Source organism: Mus musculus, chromosome 1 (genome assembly GCF_000001635.26).
Source record: "Mus musculus strain C57BL/6J chromosome 1, GRCm38.p6 C57BL/6J".
NCBI lineage: Eukaryota > Metazoa > Chordata > Mammalia > Rodentia > Muridae > Mus > Mus musculus.
The window spans coordinates 159,402,741-159,430,087 of record NC_000067.6 but is presented as its reverse complement, the minus strand read 5'-3'; positions in this window follow the sequence as shown (position 1 = coordinate 159,430,087).

The following is a 27,347-nucleotide window of genomic DNA, read 5'->3' as shown; positions in this document are numbered from 1 at the left end:
GCCAGTGGGGGGTCATTCTTATTCAAACCACCACAATTACATAAATTAGAGAGGACAATTACATGAAAATTTTAAACTTCTCTAATCAAAAAGGAACAGAAATGAAATTAAGAGACAAAATAGACTAAGGGAAAACTTTTGCAACATAATGCAACAGGAAAAAACAGCATCTAGAAGAGGATTTTTCTTTTCTTTTCTTTTCTTTTCTTTTTTTTTTTTAGCTACAATGACTGTTGTGTTTGGAAGACTCAACACTACAGAGAATGAAAAATGAACGATGATCATTTGATCATTGTTCTGCCTGCTGCTCTTCATTCTAAGAAACTCTTCTTCATAGGATAACTTTGGGACTAGAAGCCCTCTCTGATGCTAATTAAAGAAATACAGAGTTGTGTTCAAAATATTTTAGACGCCTGTAATAAACTACAGAATTTGCCAAGAATAGAGGTACTCTGGCAATCAAAATGGTTTAAATACGAATGCAATCCATAAGAACAGTAACCACAGCAAAAATAGAACAATTTTTTTCTCAATAAAAATAGGCCAGTCACTAGAAGGTCTCTTTCTGTGAAGCCCTAGTGAAAGGAACCTGTGGAATTTGCCACTGTGTTTTCTACTTGTGCCTCAAGAACCTTACAAAGAGCAGTCCTGACACAGCAGTACGACATTTGCTGAGTGTGATACTAGAGTGATACTGAAGTTGATCATTACAATCACATTCCTGTGTATTAAACTGTTACATCTTAATTATTTATATAACTCATTGGCCCAATCACATAAAAATAGAGAACAACATCTCGAAATTTATCTCATTCCATGTTCAGAGAAAAATGACTTAACTGTTCTTCCCACTATTTCCCAGAGGCAAGTCCTTGTTTACAGATGGCAATCACATGCTGGTAGTTTCCAAAGCTACCATATGAAGAGGATGCTGAAGGCCATCACTGTACAGCATATGGAGACATCAGGACTCTTGTGTTCACCAACTCTGGGACATTTGCAAAATATTCCCAATTGTACAGATTTATTTCTGTCCAGGAAGCTGGATGCCAGGGATCGGATATAAGCACACATACATATAAGCAGCAAGATTACAGTCAACAGACTCTGAAATTGAAAATGGCAGACACAGGACTGGTGAGATGGCTCAATGGGTAAGAGCACCCGACTGCTCTTCCGAAGGTCCGGAGTTCAAATCCCAGCAACCACATGGTGGCTTACAACCATCCATAACGATATCTGACTCCCTCTTCTGGAGTGTCTGAAGACAGCTACAGTGTACTTACATATAATAAATAAATAAATAAATAAATAAATAAATAAATAAATCTTAAAAAAAAAAAGAAAGAAAATGGCAGACACAGTCAGGCCGGTGCTGGTCCAGTCACATGACCCTTCTGGGCCAACGTGGAAGAGGATGCACGCCTGCTGAGCTTCCCTCAAGAGAACATTTCTGAAAGCATAAATAAATAAAAGCCAAAACTTAACAAAAGAAGCAGAATAGAATATGAACAAGACTTTATAGGAAATGAACCACAAATATATAACAACTTTTTAAAAATATGCTCAATGGTGTAATCAAGTAAACTCAATTTAAAACAAGTATAAAATTTCATCTTCTTACCCACTATAGAAATGAAATATTTAGAGAATTAAAATTGCAGAACCCTGGCAAGACAGTGATGCATGGCAGCTCCTGCATTGTGCTGGTAGTCACATTTGTTGGTAAAGCTTCATCAGCATACAACTTAGTAGTTGTTAAAATACTAAATCCCCAGAGCAATAGGCTGATGGTTTTGCCTCCAGACCATTCCATGAAAATAATTGCACATAAGTATTAAAAGATATAAGTGGTAATAATCATTGTAGTATTTACTATAATCACAAACCCTACCCAACAAGGCTCTAACTTAGGTAATTCCAAATTTATTTGAAAAATGAGAAACTGAATGAAGGTTGTTTCTGTGTACCTTTGTGTTTTCTCAGGTTCAGCTAGTAAGATGTTGACACAGTTCATGGTAGCTGTAGGGCAAAGTGGCAAACTGTATCTCAAATTGGCAGCAAAATTGGGCAGCCATTGTCCACATGTGCCGGCTTTGCAGGCATGCAAAATGCAAGAGTTACATGACCTTGGAGCTGCTCCTAAAGTCTCAGAAGCCTGCTGAGGCCAGACAAAGAGTGACAGGGTCAGATGCCCTGCAAGGAGAAACGATTGTGGGAGACTGTAAAAGTTAAACCCCGAGTTATAATGATGATCCTAGAGTGTTGATGATGCCAGAATCATGGAATAGCTGAAGGCACAGGATAAAGTCAGACCAAGAGAGGATATGTGTGCTTCAGGTAGCAAAGCTCAAGCTCTACAGAACCCTGATGAGTCTATCATGAGCTCCAGGTGTCTGACATGGAGCTACAAGATGGTACATTTGCCCAGTTAGGTTTCAGACTCACTGTTGGTATCAGGATCTCTGAACCCCACTAGTGACATCACACCTAGGTGACAGCATGACCTGAACACCTGTTGCCAAGGCAACAGCCACCATATTCCCATAATCCACTTGGCTCACTTCCCACATTTATCTGTGGCTATGTCACTACCCAATATATAAAAGGGAGACCCCTCTGATCTCTCTGCCCCCACTTCTCTTTTTGCTGCCACCTTGCCCTTCTCTCTCTCTCTCAATAAAGCTCATGTAGAACTATTTGGTCTGGTGGCGCCTTTCTGGAACCATGCTATGATCACAACACTCACTTTGATCATATCGGCCACCATACCTCCATTTCTCCCTTTTGGAATTAGAACATGTATTTTGTGACATTGTGTATTAGAAGAGTATCATTTTCTTACAGAGGTCAGTTCAGTCTTGGCTCTCAGAACAGAGTTCGAACTCTGGAACACCACTGGGACTATTAAAGAATATGGTGATTTCTAGAGATGGAGTAAGCACTTTTTGCATGAGGAGAGAACATTTTAAGGGTCAGGGGTGGGATGTTGTTATTTGGCAAAATGTGCCCACATGTAAAGTTGACCAGAGGTGGAATTATTATAGCTAATAATTACTGTGAAACGAATGGATTTAGAATCACTTAGGGCACATCACTCTGATCTATTTGTGAAGGCATTTCTAGAGATTTAACTGAGAAGAGAAACTCACCTTGGATGTGGGCATCATCTCATGGACTCAGGGCTTGGGTTGGAAGGAGAAAAAGAGCTGAGTACCAATACTCATTGTCCTGTGCTTCCTGCAGCCACAGCTACAGCAACTCTTACCACCATGACCTCTGTGCCACACTGAACTCAAAGTGTGAGCCAAAATAAATCCTTCTTTAAATTGCTATGGTGACAAATACTGTGAGATATCTAATGTTGTAGAATATCATAATACCACTTAAAAGTATAACTGACTTCTAGAGAGTAACATATTACAAAATATATAAGGTAAATATCTAATGTAACACAATCCCATAAAAAGTAGTCAAGTATGTTCTGTGCTTACAAAGGAAGAGTAGAAGAATACACATAAAATGCATTGAGTGGTTCAGCCAAGGAAGAGTGAGCAAAAGCCACTCAATATTCTTTCCTATGGTTTCTAACCATAGATAACTGGTAAATATATGAAGTGATACATGTATTATTTCCTTGATTTAGTATTAGGTAACACTTTACTCTGAGATTAAAACATTCCATCCCACAGGGGCTCTCTCTAAGCAGGAAGTAAACAACTCCAAATAATTTCAGGAAGTCCCTGAAACTGACCAGATTCACTAAGCCTTTACCTACCAGAGTAAGCAACCCAGCTATCTCTCTATCTCTCTATCTCTATCTATCTATCTATCTATCTATCTATCTATCTATCTATCTATCTATCTATCTATCGACTCTACAACTAGCATAAATCAGCCAAGGAAGGGGATTAGACCAACTGGGGAGGAGGAGTCATTATAACCTGCAGCTCAATGGGTTTCTAGCTGTTGTGAGCTGTCACCCATGCTGGGGTAGCCTTTGGTGATACAGCAACCTTTGAGTCACTTGGGCTTCTCTTACCATATTCTTGTAAGTACCCCCAATAAAACTCATGGTTCAGCACGTTCATCTTTGGTGACAACCATTCTTTGGCCTGCCATGGGTTCCCTATCTGTGGTGAATAAATATGGATGTTGCATCTCCCTGAAAAACTTTTGTCAGATGTTTAGCCAGTGCACAGTGTTTACACGTGACAAACCACATGCTGCGCACCATGCATATGCGCACGTTTTTCAATTAAAAATAAAATATGAAAGTTAGTTTGTAAGCAAAGAGAGGCAATAGGACTTCCTTGGGGGTTAGGCATTCAGAGACGTCTTACATGGTAGGGAAGCTGGCCTTGTTCCTTTCCTGGTAGTGATGAGCACATTGGTTCAGATGAGCACATTGACTAGGATGTGAGACCTTTTTGGAAAAAAAAAATGAGATCACACACTACAATAATGGGTTATCATGGAGTAGGCGGGCCAAGTGTTTTACCTATAGTCCTTTTGTGAAGTAGATTCATATTCTAATTATACTGATGCTTTTTAAAAGTCTAGAAGTGGGAGAGCCAGTGACTAAACCAAAGGAATCCTGTCTCCATGCTTCTCTAGACCTGACTAATACAGAAGGCCATCTGAGGTCAAAATCAGTGAGGATGCCCTGAAGTAATGTGTGTCTTCTGTAAATGAGAGGGGCCCAAGAAGCCTTCAGTGGATAGTGGTATAGGATGTGAACAGTTGTATCCAGGAGTTGTATACACATCACAATTTGAGATGACATCTGGAGTTGGGAGGTGCACAACCTGCATGGCTGTGTGTGGGTGGCTCTGGGAGTGGTTAAAGATAACAACATGTAGTTGGTATGTGTCACACTGTGTCAGGCTCTGTGCGGAGGTATTCTTGAATAGGATTTGATCCTCACAGCCATTTACTAAGTAGAGATTTCATCCTTTGTAATGGAGGGCAGATTCAGATCTTTGCCTCCCACACAACAGGGAACTGCTGTCCCTCAACATAAAGTATACATTTCAGTCAGGTTTTCATTTTATGTATGTGTGTTTGAGTGTGGGTGTGTGTACAAATATATATACATAGTCTAGCTATGTAGCCCAGGCTAGCCTTGATCTTGCAATTCTCCTGCTGCTTCAGCCTTCTGGGCTCTGGAATCATAGATGTGGGCCACTGTGCCTAGTTTCAGCCAGGTTAGAACATGTGTCCAGTCTGCTCTAAGTGGCATCTATGTTGAGATTCCTGGGTATTTATTTCTTCATATATAACAAAGAAAGGTTGAACAATGGAAAGCATAAGCTTAGGTGTGTCCAGGGTATAGATTGTGGGAAACCTAAGTCCGTATTCTCTAAAGAACTCTGGCCCTTGTCAGCCCATCTTTCTGTGGCCTGAGTGTCCTGTCCTTCCTCATAGCAAAGAAAGTGGCTGGGCTGCGTTACATATGTAGTACTCTTCCACAGCTTCACCGTGGCCACTGTAAAGTACCCACAATCTTCTTTTTCTTTCTTTTTAGAGCAAAGTCATGCTATGTAGTCCAGGCTGGCCTGAAACTTGAAGTGATCCTTCTGCCTCCGCCTGAGTGTAGGAAGTACAGGCATGAATTGCCATGCCATACTCCAAATAAGGAAGGATTATGCTAAGTAAGTAGATGCAGGAAGATGCCCTTATTTTCTACATGCAGAACTGAGTGGGACTCTTGTGGACCAGCCATGTCCAACCACACAAAATGTGGGCCAAAAAGGAGGCTACCACCTTCAGCTAAGGAAGGTTGACACCTGTAGTGATTTGAAAAAAATATAGCCTCAATGGGCTCATTTGAATGGTTGTTGGTCAGGGAGTGGCACTACTTGAAGGGATTAGGAGGTGTGGCCTTGTTAGAGTGGGTGTGGCCTTTTTGGAGGAAGTATGTCACTGGGGGTGGACTTTGAAGTTTCAAGAGCACAAACCAGTTCCAGTGGCCCTTACCTTCTGCTGCCTATGGATCTGGATGTAAAACTTTCAGCTACTTCTCCAGCACTATGTCTGTGAGCATGTCACCAAGCTCCCTGCCATGGTAACAATGGACTAAACCCCTGACTGTACAAGAAAGCCCTAATTAAATGCTTTCCTTTATAAGAGTTGCCGTGCTCACAGTGTCTCCTCACAGCAATAGAACACTGACTAAGACACAGCTAGCGCTTCCTCGCCCACACTCACAGCAGTTTTGCCTCCCGTTTTAGTATCTTGGAATAGCACAAGTCAAGAGAAGACCTCCAGGAAAGCTTCAGAAGGAACCTGTACCTACCAGAGGCTCCATTTTGCAGGGGAAGCCCTGGGAAGAGTGCGTCCCTGCTAAGGGTGTAAGACATAGCAAAACTATCACCTCATAGCCAAGAAGCAAAGGCACAAAGAGGAAAGGTCACTGACCCCACAATCCCTTTAGACACACCTCCAATGACCCGAAGAGTCCCTACTAGGCTCCTTATCATCCTACAAGGCCTTGTCATCACACTATGCTGAGGCAGCTATTTGGAAAGCAGGAAGTGATTAGTGAATTGCAGAACAGCCCATAAACTCTGGTCTAGCTAGGATGTTAAATGTGTTGAAGGCTTGGTTTCCTCACTGGTCCTGATGAAAGGTGGTTGAACCCTTGGAAGGTAGAGCCTAGTAGGGACTCTTTAGACACATTGGAAGTGTGTCTAAAGGGATTGTGGGGCCAGGGATCTTTCTTCTTTCTGCCTTTGCTTCTTGGCTATGAGGTGGATGGTTTTGCTGTCTTACACCCTTACCATGATGGGTCACTCCAGGCCCAAACTATGAGATCAATGGATCATGGGCTGGAGCCTACAGAAACTACAGGTCTAAAGTTACCTTCCCTCTTTGTCATTTGACTATTTCAGGTATCTGTCATAGTGGCAATTTCAATGACAGCTCTTCTTTTGTACTTCATCTCCTCAAAAGTAACATTTGTCCCTTCAGTAACATGGTTGAACTTCAGATTCCAGCTACATCTTTCCTGAGGCATTCAGACACACAGGACATCTCCCATCATTGGTGTGCAGAGAGTAACTCTCCTCAGTGCACCAGAGCTCATCACATTCAGGGGAGTCTTTCTTAAAGAGTTCAGAATATATCGGGATGAAGGACCCCCATATTTCCTCTGTAGTCTGAAGCACAGTGGGGAGGAAGAGAATGAGGAGATTTCTCTCCCAACCTTGCTTGCCAAGGTGTTAGTTATTTGACTCCAGATACCACAGTAATTAATAATGTAATAAGATGCAATTTGTAGGCACTCATGCCTGAAGGCCTCAGGTCCCAAGGCCCTTGGTAAACAGGGAAAATTAAAAGCATTCATAATCTCAAAGAGGACAGCCTGACCACAACTCACGAGGCTGAGGATAACCAGGGGAGGCTGCCTGTGCTCCCACCCTGGGAACAGTTGTTTAGGCTTTCAGCTCCTGAGAGGCGCATACCCCCATGCTGCAGCCTCAAAGCATAGCCATTGGTACTAGACTTCGGGCCTGCTTTCAGCAGAGCTCAGAGAAGCCCGTCACTCTTGGACTTTTATCAGAAGCCAGGACAGATGCAAAGTGGGAAGCCAGCTTCAGCAGTCAATCAGTGGTACTAACGCCTGTCTGTCCTTCAGTTTCTATTTCATAGGGCTGTTGTTGGAGAGTGAAAACATCTGCAAAGCCTAGTTGAGTTTACAAGGTTTTTTTCCCCCCACATATATTATTTCCCATAATTCTTTAACAACCACGGAGGATTTACATCAGACACTACTTACCCATTTCTTATTCTCAACTGTTTTTCCTCTGCCAAATTCCAAGTGAAAATGTGCAAAATTTAGACAGCCTGGGAGGTCAGAGTGACATAAGCAAGCATTGCTCAGGAATGGAAGAGAGTCCCAGGAAAAGTTTCTAAGGGTGCAGACTCAGTCATCAGTATTTTCTTTCATTTATCTCTTCTTTCTAATTTCTAACCAGAATTCAGACATGATGGCTGGTACTCCAACTGCCATCTTGAACCAAGAGCCATTTTTGAAGCCTGAAACCATGTGACCAGGATGGCACGACAAAAGTAGAGGTTCGAGTCCCCGGTAACAAAGGAGTTGTCACAGAACTTTGGAACGGTTTGTGTAGAATTTTTCAGTGGTCCTCAACTTGTGACTTCTTTGGCAAACCTCTGTCTCCAAAAATATTTACATTACGATTCATTACAGTAGCAAAATTACAGTTATGAAGTAGTAAAGAGAATAATTTTATGGTTGGAGAGTCACCACAAGTTGAGAAACTATATTAAAGGCTTACAGTATTAGGAAGGGTGAGAACTACTGCTCTACATGAAAAGATAATATGTTTAAGCCAACGTGTAAGTAACTAATCATATGCTGGTGTCTATAATTAGTTTGTCTTTCACAGAAGAAAATCATCCCAGCAAGGTCAAGATATTTCCAAAAAAAAAAAAAAAAAAAAAAAAAATGACTGTTAGTTAAATAAGAGGCTACAGTCACACTGGCGATAGAGACCACTGTCCTTCCCTCCTGGTCCCAATGTGGTCTTTGGTTACAAAGATACATTAGATTCTCTCTCTCTCTCTCTCTCTCTCTCTCTCTCTCTGTGTGTGTGTGTGTGTTCGTTCTTGGGGCTGGAACCCAGACCCTCATTCGTGCTAGGTAAGTAGGTAAGTACTCTCTGACAGAGTAGTGCTCCCCAGGCCCAGCTAGTGATAGTCTGCCTGAAGATCAAAGGGTCTAGTTGCCTAGGAGCTTCTGCCTCTCCCTGGGGGCCTTTTTAATCTCTGCTTTTTCAAATCATCCTTCCCACCTTTTCACCTTTGGCCTTTCTGCTTTTCAGGGTTTCCCAAAGTCATTTGATCAATGGTATGAGTTAGGTTTGGAGCTCTGAGTGTCAGACCAAACACACAGTACAGAGGATGAGGTTGTTCCAACTGTACGTTATCCCTGGCAGACCCCATGCCTAACAACTGCCCAGCACCCAGATCTGGGTCCTTTGGTTTTCCAGCCATTCCTTTTCTATCCCCCCAGCTAATTCTTCTCCTCTGTGCTCCTACTCAACTTCCTTTGCCAATTGGGATAATTGAGTAGTAGGCATCCACACTTTCATATGAACTTCTCGGGAGTTGATGAGTGGCTGGCACAGGGAGAACCAAGCCAGCCACATCAGCATGTACATATCCACCAGCCTCCCTACTCAGAACACATGTGCCAGAGAGGGTGGGGCAGGTCGTCCAGGTCCTGGGAAGACATACAACTTAAAAAACATATCTTCATGGGACTGCAGAGATAGCTCAGAGTCTAGGAGCATGGGCTGCTCTCATAGAGGACCCAGGTTTGAGTCCTAGAGCCCAAGTAGTGTCTCATGACCATCCATAACTCTGGTCTAAGAGGATTTGATGCCCTCCTCTGGCCTCCTTGGGCACTGGATGTATGTGACGCTCAGATATAAATGCAGTTAACATATAAAAAAATAAATAAACTGTCATACATATACAATAAAACAGATAAAACAAAACTAAAAATGTAAAACCCAAAAAAACAACAAAAACAAAATTAAAAAAAAAAAAACAGGTCTTCGTAACGTCTTTGAAAGGAGCGTGTGGTATTCGCCATTTTCTTATCTATTGACTAGCTGAAAAATAGAAATACTTATCTTTGCTCAGCAGGATGGACACAAGAGTGTTCAGCCAGACAAGGGTAGCAGAAACTGGCCCTGGAGAGCAGAGAGGGCTATCAGCAACACAGGAGGGGCAATCTGATTTCTCCGCCTCTCAAATTTCAAAGTTTACCTAAAGTTTGGTTCTCTTCCTGTTCTGAGTCAGTGTCTGTGTGTGTTTGTTTGTTTGTTTGTTTGTTTAAGAAAAAACATGCTACCTGCTCTGCCTCATCCCTTCCCCTGGACTCTCGAGCCTGGTACTTTGTGACTTACTAGGGCTAATATGTCTGTGCCTTAGTTGGGATTTCTATTGCTGTGAAGAGACCATGACCACTGTAACTCCTATAAAGGAAAAGATTTAACTGGGACTGTCTTACATACACGGAGGTTTAGCTGTTATCCAGGCAGAAAGCATTGCAGTGGGCAGGCAGACTTGGTGCTGGAGAGGTAACCCAGAGTTCTGCATCTGGATTGGCAGGTGGCAGGGAAAAGAGGCGGGGGGAGAGGGAGGGGAGGGGGGGAGAGGGAGGGGAGAGGGGGGAGGGGAAGGGAGAGGGGGGAGGGGAAGGGAGAGGGGGAGGGAGAGAGGGAGGGAGAGAATGGGATGGGCCTGGCTTGAATGTTTGAAACCTCAAAGTCTGTCCCCAGTGACACACCTACTCCAACAAGGCCACACCTCCTAATAGTGCCACTCCCTGGAAACCAATCATTCAAATCCACAAGGCTACAGAGGTCATTCCTATTCAAACCACCACAGTCCGCCAGACAGAAGAAAAGGCCTTGGGGTATCGATGGGTTTTTATTCTCAGATAAACTTGAGCAAGAAACCTTGAAGACTGCTGTTGCCATTGCTGTTGTTTTGATTTAAGTGGTATTGAGTTGCAATCCCCTGGTCATTTACTCGGTGAGCCCACAAGCCAGGGGCAGAGCCTGGCATTCAAGGCCGCTCCAGTTCCCAGTACACTAATGATAACTTCACGGACCCTGAATCCTTGCAGTTTCCAAACAAAACCTTGGTGCACCAATCCCAGAACTCAAGGGAAACACTTCATCATTATCCAGGCTTTGCTCAGCTGGTCCTCGCTGACTGCCAGCAATCCTCAGCTGAGCATTTCCTGCCTTAGGGCTCTCTGCCCCAGTCTCCACTCCCTGCCTTCTTTCCCCAGTCTCCCACAGGTTTACCTCCCAAGACCCTTTGCAAAGCCAGACAGTAAAGTGGACCCTGAGCTGGGCTAATTAGGGTAATATGGCAAGCTTAATAAGGACTTTCTCCAGTCACTCATATTGTGCCAGAGGCAGACAGGCTTGAGCTGTGCCAGTCCCCTGGGTTAACACCACAGCTCCTGAACGTCCCTCCGTATTATCCGCCAAAGAGCAAAAGTTGTTATCACCTCCTCTTTCAGAACACCTTGGCATAAAACCCTGGATGCAATAGGCCCATGGCCAAATTTGAATCCCTTCACTATCTCTTTCTTACATTCCAGTTTTTGTTTTGGTTTTTGGGTTTTTTTTTTTTTACATTGTATTATTGTGTTACTTATGACATGATCCTGACTTTTTACGAGAAATAATTGATCTATACAATGGGGAGCTCAGCGGTAAAGTGTTAGCCATGCAATCACACGGATCTGAGGTTGGATCGCTCACACCCCCGTGTCCCCAGACATAGTTGTAGTCCCCGCACTGAGCAGGAGCAGAGAGAAAGGAATCCCTGGGTTTGCTGGTCAGTCAGATCAGCCAATCAGTGAACTCTGGGTTTGGAGAGAGACCCTGTCTGAAAACAGAATAATTCAATGCATTCATCTACCCACCTATTGTGCATTTATTAAGTGCCCGCCTATGGGCCAGGCACAGGCACTACAGGCAAATAGTTCCTCCCTTACAGAGCTTTACAGTCTAATAGCCATAGTGATGAATTAATCGGTTAATCAATGAGCGAACAGACACGTTGCAATAAACTAAAACAACTATTTCAAGAACCCTTATCCGTGTGTCTTGTCTCCTGCCATGCTTTGGGGGTCAGGCTAGGGTAATGATGGAGGTCCTGGGTCTGACCTCTCTTCAAAGTGGAGTTCATTATCCTGCCTAATTTATAGGTGAGGAAACCGAGGCTCAGTTGCAGTGCAGCTAGCCCGGGATTTGCAAAGAGCTAGAATCTTGTCACCTTCCATCTGGATGCATTAACTACTCTCATCTTCCAAGTTCCTTCTAGATGGCCTGGATTGCCCACACTTGGTGACCAGATCCAAGTGTGGCCCAGAGCTTAAGTCCAGTCCTGTCCTAATAGGATATTCCTGGTGTCCATCACCCCTGAACCTGGAAGGAGGAGAGGGAAGAGGAAAGCAGGGGAGGCCACAGGGGAGACTGCAGGGGAGGAGCTTATCTACAGAGAGTGAATGGGCAAACGCTCCATTCAGCCCTCTTCTGCCTCAGTAAAGTTGGCCAGGAGAGGTTGGCCCAGATGTTCTCTAGTGTAAAGTCCAGCTTATCTTCAACTCAAGAATGCTCTTTAGCAACAGGTGTTTTCAATCCTGAAGGAAGGCATCCCTGGGAGAGACCAGGCTAAGAGTGGAAGGTCAGGGAGGCTAGGAGAATGGAGAAGGAAGGAAAGACAGGATGTCACCATACCTGAGGGGACAAGGCATGGGTTCTACAGCCTTGTAATTTTTCTGGCTTTGAGGAGCCTCAGCCTGGCCTCACAGTTCCAGCTGTGGGATGATGCTAACAAGATGTGTAAGAACTCAGCCCATAGGACACAAAGGCTGAGGGAGCAGAAAAGCTCTTGGGAAGAATATGACCATGTGCCTTGGCATAGCACTGCCCAAGATCCTCTGCAGACCTGAGTCTCACCGGGCGGCAGCCAACTGAGAGCAGAAGACCTGAGGCTGAAGTCCAAACAAGACAGCAAATAACTTGTGAATACTCTGGATGGCTGCAAAAGCCCCCAACCAGGGTCAGCAGTGTCTCCTTATGAGAACAAGTGAAAGCCATGCTCAAGGCTGTAAAGTTTGAAAAGCTGGAAAGCACAGGCCCAAGGCTGGGGCAAGCTGCCAGGACCTTAGACAAGTCCCCACCCCCACACCTTTCTCTCTCCTGCTTCTGCCTTTCTCATACACCCTTCGGAGCTGTTATTCACATGCCATGTAATTGGCCCATTTAAAGTGCACGATTCAAAAGGTTTTAGTCTACTATGTTATTAATTCTTTAAACTGTGGTAAAATAGATGTAACGTAAAATTTGTCATTTTAACCATTTTTAGGTGTACACTTCAGTGGCACTAATGACAAGCACAGGATTCTCACATTCTTACCGTCCCCAAACAGAGACCCAGCCCCCACTTTAAGCCAGAATCCCCACCCTATACTCCCCCCCCCCCCAGTCCTGGAAGCCTCTATTTTTTTTTACATCCTGTTTCTATGAATTTACATGTTCTAGATAATTACTAAAGCAGGATCATACAGTACTGTGTTTTGTTTACTTTTATTCTTTTGGGTTTCAGTCCAGCTGACTTCATTTTGCAAATTCTCATTGTTCATCCAAGTCACGTGTCTGAGAGCTCCTGTCCTCCAAGTCCAATATGAACTCATTTATGTTGAGTAAGTTGCACTTCAGATTCCTTTATCTGCAGTTGGATCCCATCATCTTCACTGAGAGTCCTACAAGGTGGGTAGTCCTAGTGTCTCTATTTTACAGGATGAGGCATAAGAAGTAAAAACCCTTGTCCCACAGCACAGAAGCAGATAGCAGGGCAGCCAGGACTATAGCCCTGCCCCCAGCCCTGTCTTCATGCCCTCCTTCTTTAAGCCCCTCCCTCACTCCTCCTGTTGCCCTTGTCCCCATAGCATGCACTTGCCAACTCTAGATTCTCCACGTGGGTCCCTGAGCCTCAGCCATTTTGGACCTTTATTCTTTCCAGGGTGTGGTCTCTACCTGTGGTCACCTCTTCAGGGATTCTAGGGCACCACAGGTTCAGTGGATCTGAAGTGCTTAGCTGCCCTTGCTTCCTGATGCAAAGGCTTTTGAACTCCTCAGAAGAGACATCCCTGTTACACCAGACAAGCCACAGAGGCAAGATGCAAGCTCAGCCATATGTCCTTTGTGGTCAGTCCTCAGCTTACTCTCCTGGGCCTGGATGAACATCTTCTATGATTTGAGTTGTTTCTATGGGGAGAGAAAGCAGTTGGCAGGCTTCTTCTATATACACTTTCTGATTAAATGAATGAATGAATGAATAAATAAATAAATAAATAAATAAAGCCTACCTCTGAACTGACAACATCCCAGGTCTGCACTCAGTCTATGGCCTACCCACTTCCCCCCACCCTCATTCCCAGATCTGATCAGGAACTGGCCCTTCTGTGCCTTCACCTCTGTCTGCTGTAACAATCCCCACATCCAGGGTGTTCTCAAATGTTACAGAGCCCACAAGCCCTCACTCAACCCTGTGGGGCCTAATGTGCTTTGCAATTGCTAAGGGTCCAGGTGTTTGGGACAGTGACATGATACTTTTCCCCTCTGTGTGTTCTGCCCTGTGGCGTCTGTGCAGGCTCCCTGCCATCAGGCACGTTAATACTTCTGCAGTGCAAGGCATGAATATTCACGCCAAGAGGGATAAATAAAATACTATAAATAGCCACAGCTCAGGGCAGGTTTTGCCTCCAAATGAGTTGCATAAGGACTGTCTCTTCTGGTCATGTTGCAGATAGGGAAGGCTGGTCCTGACTCAGTTATTCCTGGTTTCCTCTAAGTCACCCACTAACCCCTGTGGATTGCCACCTCTGTACTAGTGTGTGTGTGTGTGTGTGTGTGTGTGTGTGTGTGTGTGTGTGTGTGTATCCTCTGTCATGCTTGCTTAACTACAGCACAATGCACTATTTCAAGACCTTACAGACTGCCCTGAAGAGTCTCGGTTCCCTCTCACTCCAGGCCAACAGCCACTCCCTTCTGACTATGAGAACATCCAGCTTCACTGCCTCCTTTCCAAATAGGTCTGCCACTTGACAGGATCCTCCAGCCCCTCTGTCACTGCAGGGTTTACACAGATGGTGGAGTGTAGACATGTGGTAGAGTGTAGACAAGAGTTAGGAAGAATCCCTATGGGAGACCGAGGAAGATGCTTTGCCTTGGGGCGAGGGTAGGGAGTGAACTGTCTTGGGAAGCCTTCCTGGCCTTTGCCTACTTGGCAATGGAGTGTGTGTGTGTATGTGTGCGTGTGTATGTGTGTGTGTGTGTGTGTGTGTGTGTGTGTGTGTGTGTCTCACCCTTAGCATGAGACCTGAGGATGAGTTCTGAAAAATTGTTGTCCTAGGATGCCCCATGTCACTAGAGGATGGACAAGGGTAATTTGGAAGCCAGAATACATGTCACCAAAATATTGACAAGGCCAAAGCCAAGCTCTTTGCTTTTTTAAGATTTTATTCATTCATTCATTTTTAAATTTTTATGTGGATGAATGTTTGCTTTTATGTATACATGTGTATCATATATGTGCCTGCTGCCTGTTGACATGCTAAGAGGGCACCGAATCCCCTAGAACTGGGGTTATAGATGGTTATCAGTCACCGTGTGGATGCTGACAGCCTAAGAACTGAACCTATGTCCTGTGAAAGAGTAGCTAGTGTACTCAACTGCTGCGACATCTCTTCAGCCCCAACAGGACCAGTGCAAATTATAGAAAACCTTCCCATCCAAGCTTGGGGCACGGACTCTTATCTAAGCTTTTCAAGAGGCTGAGGCAGGAGGATCACAAGCCCAAGGCCTACCTGGGTAACTTAGTGGGCTACATTTTTAAAATAAAAAGGAAACTAACAAGAGTTAGGGATATGGCTCTGTGGTGTAACATTTATCCAGCACCTTAAAAGTTCTAATAGGAACAAAGAAGAGAGAAAGGGAAAAAAAAAAGTTTCACCCTCCAAGCAGGTACAGTTAAGGGAAGTCAGGCAGCAGGGAGTCCAGCCTTCCATGACTTTGAGAGCAGACAGCATCTATATCTTGGAGTAGTAGTGATACTTGAGTAAGGGAGTGTCATTTGAAGAGAATTGTCCTTTGATTTTATGATATGAGTGTGAACCTTCACTAGTCAACACTGAGTTGTACCTCCTTATTCTGCCTATGACTTGGAGATCTGGGTGTTTAAAGACCCCTTGAGACCTTTGGTAATTAGAGGCAATCTTCAGTCTGGTTGCCCTGCAAAAATGAAACCCAACTGCTGCTCTTGAAGAGATGCCAGAGCAGGTGAGAGAATGGCTGTGGCCTCCCCTCACAGACCTCAAGTACAACTAACTCCTCAGCCCAGGCTCCAGCAGTGCCCCTCCCCATGCCCAGGGCCCAGGCCCACTGTGGAAATATGATGTGCACAGGAGCAGAGAGGAGGAAAGGGGGAGATGGTTAAGACAGCAAATAAAGACAAATGGAGAGGAACAAACCCTGAGAATGCCTGGCTTCAGTTCCCTCCCCTCCCCACTTCCCCTAGAATATCAAATTATGACCTAAAATCGCTGGATACATATTTTATTATGTGTATAATTTAAAGGATTAGAGTGAGACAAAGAATTCATAAGCTGTAGTCACATTAGAAGATAAATTGTTTCCATTAATCTCGGAAGAAGGGAGGGAAGGAGAAAAATGCACAAGAGCCATAGAAAGGCCAGCAAGGAGACCCCGCTTGGGAAGGGGCACCTGGACAAGGATGCTTTCTTCTCTCCCTGCCTCAAGCAGTGCCCCACCCCTACACCAGCCTGCTTGCTCCAGAAGGCTGATCTGCAATGCAGATTCATCTCAGCTGCTTTTTGCTTCTGTTGCCAACCAAAGATGGTTTAAATAACATGTATTGTTCTGTGTGATTCCTTATGCAAATGTTTCTGGCCCGGTTGTTATTCCTGAATAATTTCCAAAGCCGGCTGTCTGGGCGGAAGAAATGGCTCACTCTCCCAGCTGTGTCAGGAGTCACCTGCCAGAGTCAAAGAACAAGAGAAGAGAGTTTTAATGGCCCCAGGCCCATGGTGGAAGACCCAGATGGCAAGCCCCACCCCTCTAACTGACGAGGTTCTAGGCTGGAGAATGCCATGTTGGGAACGAAATACAAGCAGCTAACCCAACAATGGAATTTTTACAGTAGACAGAAAGGATGCCCCAAACTGGAAGTACCACTATGCCTGCTTCACCATGGACAGCATGGGGCCATCTATCAAGGTAGATGGTGGGACTAAGCTTTGCCCTACTGTGCATGAGTGGACAAAGGACTCAAACCTCAGACTGGATGGCTGGGCTATGTAGGCATTCACTAGCTCCTGTTCCTCAGTAGAAGTTTCCTTGTTACTTCCACTCTCTCCAAGGTTTCATACGTCCTAAGATTTTCTCAAATTTGCTTGGTAGGTAGCCAAGGCTAGCCCTGAGTTCCTGATCTTCCTGCCTATACCACGTGAGTGCTGGGGTGACAGTCATGGATTGCCATTCGGGTTTATGTGGTGCTGGAGATTAGACCAAGAGCTTTGTGCATGGTGCTAAATAATGGAGAGCCGAGATGTAGAAGCTGCAACAGACCTGGGTCTGGATGTGCCTTCTGTAAGTTGCAGGGAAGCTCTTAACTCTGGGCCTCGTTGTCATCACCTGAGAAGTGAGACAAAGCAGGCACAAGATTATGTCAGGTAATATAAACAGCACTTACAACACAGAACCTAAAGAGTGAGCCCTACTCCAAAAATGTAGGTGTGTTTAATATGTATTCTAACATTCTTATTTTTAGGTTTATTTACTTACTTTATTTCTAAGTTTATTTACTTATTTATGTTGCATAATAGTCTATGTGTCTACGTGTATGATCTCAGCACTCAGGAAGTAGAGGCGGGAAGATCGGGAATTCAAGGCTTGTTTGGCTACCCAAGTGAGTTTGAGACAGTCTTGGGATACATGAGACCTGAGATAGGTGAGCTAGGGATATATGAATTCATAGTAGCATGGTCTGCTTCAGAGTTCTGAGGAAATTCTAGAAGAAATTCCGTGAGCTAGTTAGTAGAAGTGAGAAGGCTGTAAATACTGAGGAAGCTTATGTTTCTGGTGCCCCAGCCTGCACTCTATGGGACTGGCCTTGAGAGGAAAGCCTGCTTCATACCCTCAGTCTAAGCCCATTCCAGCAAGGAGCAGGAGCCAGCCTGCCTGTATGGCCTAGACATCTGTCTGCTCAAGCTTGACTCTGAAATCAAGCTGGGGAACATGTCACATGCTCTGGGGTGTCCAGGACGGCATCGGCAAGAGGCCACAATAGCAAACTCTAGAGGGAGAGGGCCAGGTATCCAGGCAGACTGAGAGCAAGGCTACCAGCTTTTCAGGGGAGTAAATCAGTGGGGCTTCTTCCAAAACCATGGGCTGGCTGGAGAGAACCTAGCAGTGTTTCCCAGAGAAAGGCTTGAAATCTAGAGATGACCCCTAACCTGGTTCATCCAAATATGCCCTCCCCTGTCTCCCCCCCCTTTCACTCTCACCTCCTTCAGTGGAGAAGACCCCTACCCTCCAAGCCAATCCCTCCCTCTGTCCCATGGGGATATGCAGAAAATTTGAGGGACAAAACTCCACTCATGGCCAGTTCCTAGGCTTGAGGCTTTCTATGCTGTGCAACAAGAAATAGATGTATTGACACAGGAGCTTCTTTTCAAAACAATATGTGGTAATTTTTTTTAAAGCTACGACCTGATTTAAAATAGGTTAAGTAAGTAACTGTGAGGTAGGATTTGAAGACAACAGAATCACTGGAAAGAGGTTTGCGAATGAGAAGCCTGCACAGAACACATGAATGAAGGCCAGACTGACTCCAAAAGCAGGACAAGACAGGCCAGGTCTGTTGTCACTTCTGATTTCACTGGCAGAGAGAGCCTGCCTGGAATCTACCACATAAATTCAAGGACTGGGTCTTCTGGTCTTACTTTTCTCTTTGCTGTTACAAAATGCTTGATACAGAACCAACTTGGGGGGTTAAAGGATGTATTTGGGCTCCTGGTTTCTAGGGATTCTAATCCATCCTGGTAGATTCAGAGCAGAGCATGTGGCAGGACTCCTTATATCTTGACTGAGCCAGGAAACAGAGAAGGGACCAATCGTGTGCCAGGCTATAACCCCTAAAGAGTCCCAAAACAGTGCCACAAGCTAGTAACTACATGTTAAACACACGTGCCTGTAGAATACATGTCACATTCAAACCAGAACACTTTCTGTAAAAACTAATATACCATGGACTGACAGGAAGATGGGCACCTATGATAATGTTGATCTCATGGTGTTGCATGTGAGGACATCCTCCTCAGAATACCTGAGGAGCCCTCTGGGACTTCCTCTCCTCTGCAGCCTCTACTGTCAATGGGCACATGGGATCTAGAGGAACATTTGACACCTCACCAGTGCACTGGACATGTCGGACATGCCCCTCAAGTGCTCCACGTATGAAGGCTTTCAGCTCTTGCTCAAAAATGCTATTCCTATGGTCCTTCATAAACTTCCCAAACCAGTAACAGGAAAGAACTGGACTCTTCCAATCCTAGCTCAGCACGTTAACTGCATTACTACCCTCCTTTGTCTGGGCCATGCAGAGATGAGCCTGGCTTCTGGGAGTAGTAGTAAGGACTAAAGAGCAGTGTGCCTAGAAAGTTCTAAGCACCATTTTTGGTGCACTGAACAGTGTAGTATAAACCCCTGCATTGGGGCTCTCCTGGAAGCTCATCTTTCATAAGCACCCCGGCCAATGGTATTATCAAGATTGGGAACCATGGCTTCCAGTTGTTAGGGTCTGTGAATCCCTGCCCTGAATCACCCTTGCCCCTCATTCCTGCAGGGTAGAAATTCATTCCTGTAGTCAGCTTAACTCCCAGCAGCTGCCCAAACCAGGTCCGTTGGAACTATGAGACACGTGAATGAATAGATCCAAGCTCTGCTGGATCGAATGGAAAATCACTGGGCTCTCTCCTGCCACCTGATTTTAGCTCCAAATTTTATAACATATATCTACATGTGTGCAAGTACACACACATACACACAGCTGAGGCAGACTCGCCTTTTATTGACATGTAAAGACATAAGCAAAGAATAAACCTCACAAAGGAAAACAGAGTCGACTGACCAGTCTTCTTCCCAATGGCGTGCTTGGTCATGACCCTACACCTGCTCTGCTCACTTCCTCAAGAAGGATAGAGGATTGGCAGAGAGCTGAAAGCCCCAGCGAGGATGAGCCAAGACTCCAGAGGGACTATGGAACCCATAAAACCAAAAGCTGCTTTTGTAGTTGTTATGGTCTTTATAATAACCCTAATAATGGTGTGATTACACCCACGCCTTTCCTTTATGATCCTCTTCTCTTTCCCCAAGAGGTGGGCGGAACCAGGGGGTCCTGGTCCTTTACTAAATTGAAACCAGGTCTTGATTCCCCCTGAGTCCTGGCAGGGATGTGGGAAAGGCTGTGATTCTGCCAGCGTTCCTAATGCACTTCCTTCATTTATCAACACATGCTCCTGAGTGCCTTGCTCATGGGGTGGATGGCTAGGGAGGCAGGGGTCAAAGCTATGATCCTATGATCGGGGTCTCGGGGACCATACGATCTCCTGAAGACCTGAGATTGTCACACATGAAATAAAAAATACCATGTAAGAGTGCAGTATAGTAACGGGGAGGGATGTGAATCTAGAGCAAACAGAACAGCTGCATCTTGTCCCTTAATCCTCCGCTTTTTCATTCATAGCATGGGGATGATAACTCCCTCACTGTGTTGCTCTGAGGACTCATTGTTATGCAGCCCCCTCCCTGTTCCATGGTGGATGCATTTCCAAGCCTACAACTACATTACAGTACCAAGCCCAAATTCTCACTACTGTTTTCCCTATACATACCCAATGCAGCCCCTTCTCCCTCTTAACTAAGCGCTTTTCACATACTGTGACTGAAACTTCGGCAGCAGTTCAAGGTGTGACGGAAGGCTAGCATGCATTCCTCCTTCCTTCTTCACGACTTCACAGATCGGGCACTTGTTCTTACTGTAAATCTTAACAACCTCAGCATACGATTTTTTTTTTCCTTTCCTTGTAGAGCATGCTCACCTTTATGGCGATTTATAGCATCTTTCTGCACGTCTCTATTGCCAGCTTTGCAATCCTTGTGCTCTGCACCGATTACCAAGTGAAATAAGGACCACCTGAGCAAAATCACGGTGGCACCAATACCCTAATGGCCGATGTGATACCAAGATGGCTATCTTAGGGTGGGTGGTATATATGAAGTGGCAATTGGGACAAAGGAATGAGTGGCCCCCCGTCTGAATGAAGGGGGACAAAGTGATACTCTCACATGCCATACAGAGTGATACGAAATGTAAAACTCGTCAGCTGTGCAGTTCTAGAATGTTCCATCTAATATTTCCAGCTAGTCGTTGATTGCAATAGTGTCCTGCTGCTTGTCTCTCCTTCAGCTCTCACATCCCTCTCCACTTCTTTCCCACACCTGCTCCTCTCTGGAAGCCAGGAAGCCACCTGCCAAGCCTGCCTGACCCTTGGGTAGCTCTGCAGGCTCTTCATTTAGATCACAGCCTGAGGTAAAGAACAGATCTCTGCAATTCTGTTCAGATCTCATCTCATAATGCTGAGCCTCCGGTAACAGATGTAACCCATTAGCACGGGACGGTGTTTCTTCTCTCTCTCTCCTCTCTCTCTCTCTCTCTCTCTCTCTCTCTCTCTCTCTCCTATTGTTACTTCGTCTGCTTGTTTCTTAGTTTGGACTTGATTTTAATGAGACCTGGTAATTATCGAGAGTAATGGAGACTATTGCAGAGTTCTGTGAGGTACTGCTAAAATAATGACATTGACAAGTTTGAAATGTCCCTTCCCCGAGTACAATGTGAATGACCCATTTGTTGCCATCCCTTGAAAGCACATGCCTCATTTCATGCTGTGTTGAGAAGCCACTGGCAACCCCTTCTCTCCCTCCCCCTAGTCTGTAGGGACTCAGAGAAGCCATATTCATTAAGTGGCAAAAGGTTGGGAGACAGTGTCACATGAGGCCCTCCACTCCATGTGGAGAAGGGCAAGACCTAAAAGGCACAATAGTTTTCTTCACAGACCTGAAGGCCACAGAGGACCCAGATGCAGAGGGCAGGGCACACTGAAGGACAGTTACCAGAGGCACACTTATGCTCAAAGACAGGAGGGATCTTGAATACTTAGAGCTATACCATCAAGAAATGGGCTTTTTCAAAAGGGAAGATGCTCACAGAAATGACTCAGTGGGGCTCATAGAGAAAACCTTTTGACAGAGTCAGGTGGGAACATGTGTGCTAAGGTTCACAGACTCTGTATTTACTAAATGTATAAGCACGTGTGCTGACTGGAAGAGAAGGACATGAGGCATTCTCCTGGGAGGAAGAGGCCTCAGACAGACACTCAGAGATCAATAGAATTGAACTTCCTTCATATGGGTAGATTGGATGACTCTTGGCTGGGATACTTCAAGCCACAAGTTCCACTTGTCTTAGCCCAGTCCTGCCATCCCTGACCTCCTGTTCCTGCCTTTCCAAGAGAGCGCTTAGACTTGCTCACCAGCATATGGAAAACCATCGTCAAGACTTCAGGCATCTTCGAAGGCTCGCTGCTGGCAGCTCTGGTCACTAAAGTTTATGTTCACACACCGAGGAGTTATGTGCTGGGAAAAGCATGAGTTCGTTCTGAGGGTAGGGAGGAGTTGCTTGTGGCTTTACTTAGCTGGGATCACCTTAGTCATCTGGATTTCATTACCCTGGGTGGCAAGTAGGTAGATTGAGATGCAGGAAAAGAGAGGGAAAAACCATCCATGAAAACAAGCTACTCCTGGGTCAATCATTGAATTCAGATGCAGCTGAGCCGGTGTGGATAGAACCCAACCCTGCCCTCCAGCTTTGAAGGTGGCAGATCCATCATGGGGCATGCAGCAAGTTACTTAACTTCTCCACATCCCAAATTCACTTCTCTATAATGAGGAAAGGAAATGCATATCACGTAAGGTTGCCATGATGATGAGCCAAAACAGAAATAATGTGTCTACCTAATGAGAGAAGACGAAGGCAGTGTCTCCCACAGGGCAGGTACTCAGCAAACAACCATCTATTCATTTCCCTTCCTCATTCAGCCACACAGATAGTAGTGGAATAGACACAACACTAAGGACACTGTGTTGGGTATAGGAAGAGTATCTGTCAACCCCTAAAAGCTGTGCCCAGCCAGGCTGATTTTCAGGCCTGAGGGGACTGCTCCAGTTTCAGGGCAACAGATGGAAGAGACAGGCAGACAGTGAATGAATGTTTCCAATACCTATGGGTATATCTGACCAGCCTGTTAGGCCAAGATGGGTAATAATATCTCCAGTAGAGTAGCCCAACTTTGAGCTATCTTGGGTGATTCACTGAGCCTTGATGACTGTATAGCAGGTGCCATGACACCTGCTCCACAGAGAAGGCACAAGGATTTGGTACAGGCTGCTTAAGTTTCCTAACACAATGCCTGCTGATGCAGCAGGGTTTTACAACATTAGTCAACAGCCCCTTTCTTCTACCTGCTGTTCATTCTAGTTCTTGACTGGGCCATCACAGAGATATCAGGTACCCTGAACAATTGGCTGTCCCCTCAGTGTCTTTGGTACTAGGGCTGTTACTCATATTAAAACCAGTAGCAGGCCAGAGCGGGATGAGAAGTACGAAGGCAAAGGATGCTGAAAAACTGGCCAGCGTTTATTAGGAAGAAATTCTTGGTGGATTTAAATGGAATTAGTGTGTTGTCTCGGCGTACCACATACCACGCTGGCCTATCTTTAGAAATTATAACCCAAGGAAAGTCCTGTGGATACGAGCATCTCTGCTCTCAAGGTTGACTCTATAAATACCCTCCCACCCGGCCTCAGCAGCTCTCCTCTGATCCAGAAATAGCCCCTCCTCTCTTCTCTGTGGCTCTCTCTGTTCCCAGACAGTGGCTCCCAAAAGCTTCAGCTCAGAGCCCCGGGCAAGCTGGATGTGAAGTCTCCTCCTCTGCCCTCCTTCCTCTACCTCTTTACCCCTTAAAGGCTGGGCTGTGCTTTTCATGTTTGCAGTGGAGCTGGGATCAGGAAGCACAGGCTATAGAGGGAAAATAAAATCATGGAAGGTGAGCATGGTGGAGGAATGACAGGGACAGGAGATCAGCGAGAGAACAGGGCATGATGGGAAGAATAAGGCTCGGTTAGTTCTTCCAACGGCCATTGTCGGAGCTCCTGCCCCGAGCCAGGCTGAGGCCCAAGCACTGAGGATGGTAGCAATGGTAGACACAGACCCAGGGAGAGCTTGCAGGCTTGTAAGTTTGCAGGTAAGCAGACAGGTAAGCCTTGTACAGTACAGCTTAGAATGTGAATTCTGGACTATTGGTGGGAAAGAGCCTAAAGACAAAGAGGACTGTGTTCCCTCCATGCTCCTGTATGTAGATGCCCTTACTGTGTGCCCTGTCTGTGTAAAACAGGGTGTGAAGAGATTGTCTGCTGTGTGAATGGCAGTGCTCAAATGCACCAGAAAGGCTATGGAGTTAAGGTGGCCTGAGGGGAGGTTAGCTGTAGTGGAGCTTTGTATGTTCCCCTCCACACTACAAACTTGTCACAACACACACACACACACACACCCCACCACCACCACCACCATAACAACTACACTATACAATACATGTTACACATACATACTGCACACATACTCACCACACATCACACATACCACAAATATAGACACCATGCCAAACACACACCACTATACAATGCATGTCACACATATACATATACCACACAGTCACCATACCACAAACTACGTGATATCACACATACACATGCACGCACACATACACACACCACCATACCACACATATCCATCCCATACCATATGCACACACTACACTCACCACATAAATATATACCATACATATACACAACACAACACAACACAACACACCAGAGAGACAGAGAGAGAGAGAGAGAGAGAGAGAGAGAGAGAGAGAGAGTTCATGAGCCAAAAGGCTCATAGGTTCCTGTCACTATATTCTAAGTGGTCTCTGCCCCGCTGTAAGCTTGCACTGAGGGAAGGAGTGTCTCAACCCCTATGAGAATTGCCCCACCTGCTCCCTTCTTATCAGCTGAGGGAAATAGGTAGTAGAAATGGAAATAAGGCCAGGGGGAGAGGGAAGCAGGGATAAAGTGGGGATAAGGACAAGTAAGGTCTCAAGGTGGACAGAAAAGGAGTGGATTCTAGGTATGGCAGCACAGGTCTGTAATGCCAGTACTCAGAAAGTTAAGGCAGGATTGCTTTGAGCTCAAGGCCAACTTTGGATACATGATGAGTTCCAGGGAAGCCAAAGTTACAAAGTGAAAACCCGTTTCAATTAAAAAGAAAAAATACAAAGAAATTTAAAAAGTAAAAAAGGAGACTGCAAAGAAACACCCTTCAATCACCGTCTTCTGCTCCCCCTACTCCGGAGTCCTCGGTCCTCATTCTTGTCACCCTGACAGAGCTCTACCCTTCTGCATACATATTCGTACCCCAACCCCCATCCATCACATACCAGAACTAAGCTCCACACTACGGATGTTTAAACCACTACCTGAGTCACGACTTCCTTTCCTGGCCACTCTCTGAGAGAGCTGCAGTTGCACACAGCTGCCTGTCCAGGTGTGCAACCTCAGAACACCTCTGCCCTTTCCTGAGACTCAGCCTAATGCTAGGTCATATGTTTTAGGGCCATAGCTCAAGGGTGGCGAGCAGTTACTGTAGATGTGGTGTGAAGATGTGGGTGTCACATAGCCTTGGCCAAGGAAGCCATTGTTCTCTGGGAAGGGCCAGCTCATGACTGGCCAGAGGGCTATCCCTGGGATCCTAACATAGATGGAGACTATGGCCCTTCTCCATGCTGCTAGCACAGTCCCTGGGACTCTCTTGTCTGATCCCTGAAATCTGGGGGAGCTCTGTAGTTTGGCATTTGCTATTTTGTGGAGATGCCTGGATCTCCAGCCCAGTGTCTGGTTGAAGAAATCACAGGCTTGTTCCTGAACTTCTGCAGGTTGAGTTAAATAGTCAGTGAGACTGCAGGGTTAAAAGCCAAGAACTTAATTTAAAAAAAAAAAAACCCAACCTCAACTCATTCTGTAATATTTCCTATTTACATTGAAGAAATGTCAATTTTTGGCTTTAAGCCTCACAGGAGACCAAGGATTTAAAAATACTTAGGAGACAGATATAAATCTTTGATAAGACAATAACCACAAAGAGAGACATGCTGCAAATGTTAAGCTGGTTAGATTTGGTCACAGCTCTTTCATTTCTTCCTGACTTGACTTATAAGCATCTGGATGCTCCACTTGCTACCAGAAAGAGCAGTGTCCTAGCTCATCGTCCAGGGTGGCTCCTGCCTGTGACACAGGAACCATGTGCAAGTGTCTGTTTTCACAGCAGGAAAGAGAATCAGAAATGTGCCAAAAGTCCTTCTGTTTGTAATCAGGTCCCCAATTGTTCCCAGGGCCACTGCTAGTCCTTTAGCAATCTATGAGCCTCTATTAAGGAGATCTGGTAAACATTAGGTTATATGGCCTGCCCAGAGTCCCTGGTAGACCTTGGAAGTGATAACTAAGAGTCTGGGCTGAAAATGGGCATCAAGATAGGAGAATAGAGCCAAGATGAGACTATGGGTGTTTTGTCAGTTTCTTGAATGCTGTGTTAGACCTCAGTTTCAATAAAGGTTAGTAAGGAGAAAATCTAACCAGAAAGCCATGATGAAGCAAAGTGTGGTTCTGGGTCAGCTTGAACAAAAGAAAGGGATTGGATAAGAATACAGAGGTGATAACACAAGCAAAAAACAAAACAAACAACAAAACAACTGTGTATAGGAAGAAAGGCCTGCTGGTCTACCTCACAAGAGTCTATAGATTTAAGTGCTATCAGAGGTCCCTGGTATCAGTGGTCAGAATCATGAAGTCTGAACAATTTCCTAATGACCATTAAGGACTGAGATTAAAATACAGCCTAAAAGGAAAAACAACTGAGCAGTTAAGGTATCTGCTTGCAGCAGTGGTCGATACTTTTCTCCTTACTGTGACAAAATCCATGATGAAAGCAACTTAAGTAGGAAAGGACATATTTTGGCTCACAGTTTGAGGGTGCAGTCCATTGCAACAGGGAAGGTATGGCAACAGATGATGATCATGTTCCATTCACAATGAGTGTGGGAAGCCACATGTGCCGTTGCTGAGTGGCACTGACTACTGTTGGCCACCACGCATAAGATTGGACAAACAACCAATGTGTACATATGCAGTAAAGTTTTTTGCAAAGACACTGCCTGGCCCAGGCATGATAATGAGGTTCTGTAAGGTACTGAGAGTATAACCAATCAGATGTGAGACATGCAAATGAGGTATGATAATGAGGTTCTGTAAGGTACTGAGAGTATAACCAATCAGATGTGAGACATGCAAATGAGGTATGATAATGAGGTTCTGTAAGGTACTGAGAGAGAGTAGCCAATCAGATGAGGAACATGCAAATAAGGCTTAGTGCATAACCAATCCGGGTGTGAGACACGCCCCTCCTAGGCCTATAAAAGCAGCACCAGTTCTGGGCTCAAGGTCTTTTCGCCTCTACAATCAAGCTCTCCCAATAAACGTGTGCAGAAGGATCCT